Source organism: Gavialis gangeticus, unplaced genomic scaffold (assembly GCF_001723915.1).
Source record: "Gavialis gangeticus isolate Ggan-Ray unplaced genomic scaffold, GavGan_comp1, whole genome shotgun sequence".
Lineage (NCBI taxonomy): Eukaryota > Metazoa > Chordata > Crocodylia > Gavialidae > Gavialis > Gavialis gangeticus.
This window is the reverse complement of record NW_017728994.1, coordinates 69,102,261-69,103,616: the sequence shown is the minus strand read 5'-3', so window position 1 is coordinate 69,103,616 and position 1,356 is coordinate 69,102,261. Positions and strand designations below refer to the sequence as shown.

The 1,356-nt window shown below is 51.4% G+C and overlaps 1 protein-coding gene across 3 annotated transcripts in view; it reads left to right on the top strand.

Moving 5' to 3' along the window:
• The window catches only part of UROS (uroporphyrinogen III synthase), a 48,236-nt gene that overhangs the window by 664 nt on the left and 46,216 nt on the right, over nt 1-1,356 (top strand). The window lies entirely within an intron of this gene.

Here is a 1,356-nt window from a genome sequence, read left to right as displayed (position 1 = left end):
CCAGGTGAGAGCGGCGGGACGCGGGGCCCAGGCCGGGCCGCGATGACGAGAGGCCCTTTAGGGCGCGGGACGGCGACAGGCCTGGGGCTCGCTTGGGCGCAGCCTTTGCCGGGCCTGGGCTTTTCTCGGCCTTAGCAGTGCTGCGCCGGCCCTTCCGGGATTACCCCCGCCGCCGCCTCTCACGAACTGCCCACCGGCCTCGCTGCTGTCCCCGCTCTTGGGTGACCGCGGCCTCCCTTCATCTCCTCCACAGCAGCTATTCCCAGCCCTGTGGCCTGGGGTGCAGCGCCGTCCCGCAAGGGTAGGACTCTTTGCTGTGGCCTGCATGGTCTGGGGTGCAAGTGCCATTCGCAAGACTGGCCTGGAGATTTTAAGCATGAATCCGTGGTGTCCGCAACGTTCAGGGCAGCCACGGGCTTCCCAAGCTCCTTTTGTGAGGGAAGACTGGCACTGCCACTTTTCCGTAGTCAAAAAACCAAGTCGAAACAAAGAGCTGGTGTTTTCTGAGAGGTACCTCAAGCGTCAAAAGGTCAAGAGCCGCTGCTCTCGAGGGTGTGAGGAAACGCGGGAGGGTGCCTTGGTTTGTGCTTCGAATCAGGCTTCGTTTTATGTGGGGAGCTGTTGGGGTTGGGACTATATTTATAATCCTCTTCGTGAGCTCAGAAGCGCCAAAAATACGTGCAAAATGCAGCAAAAGACGCAGGAGCTGTCCCTGCTGCTTTGAAGTTGTGTTTATTAAAGGAGAACAGTATTTACCATTTTACCATTCCCTGTTTATTCCCATTGGCACAAAGAAAACTAAACCAAGCGGAGCTGGAAATCTAGTATGAGAGAGGAAATGCACTGAACGCTATTCAAAAGCAACTCCTAAAGCAAAATTAAACAGTCCCTAAACTTGAAATGTTTACTAACTTGAAGAGGCCAACTGTATGTATTGTAAGACAAAAGAAGACTGTGGAGTCGAGATCACTGACATACGAATATACCCATAGAAATACAGGTATCAAGAGCTAAAATGTGTGAAATTGACCATTAATAGGCAGTAGGGGTGCACCCGTACAGATTTTTTTGGCCAGTACTGGTAGCCAATTAACAACCAGCCATACTGGCTGACACCAAATTGATAGCTGATATGCAGCCTGGAGAACAGTGTCCTGCTGCTAAGTCTGTGGGGGGGGGAAAGGGTGTGTGGGGGTGCAGATCGAGGCCCCCACAGTGAAGGAGGGAGTGGGATGAGACCTAAGCATTAATATCTAATGTGCAGTGAAGAGATCTGAATAAATCAGTACTTCTTAGATTTCTGAAAATTAAACTCTTCATAACAGAAAATAAGAATGGAAGCAACCATGCTTCTCT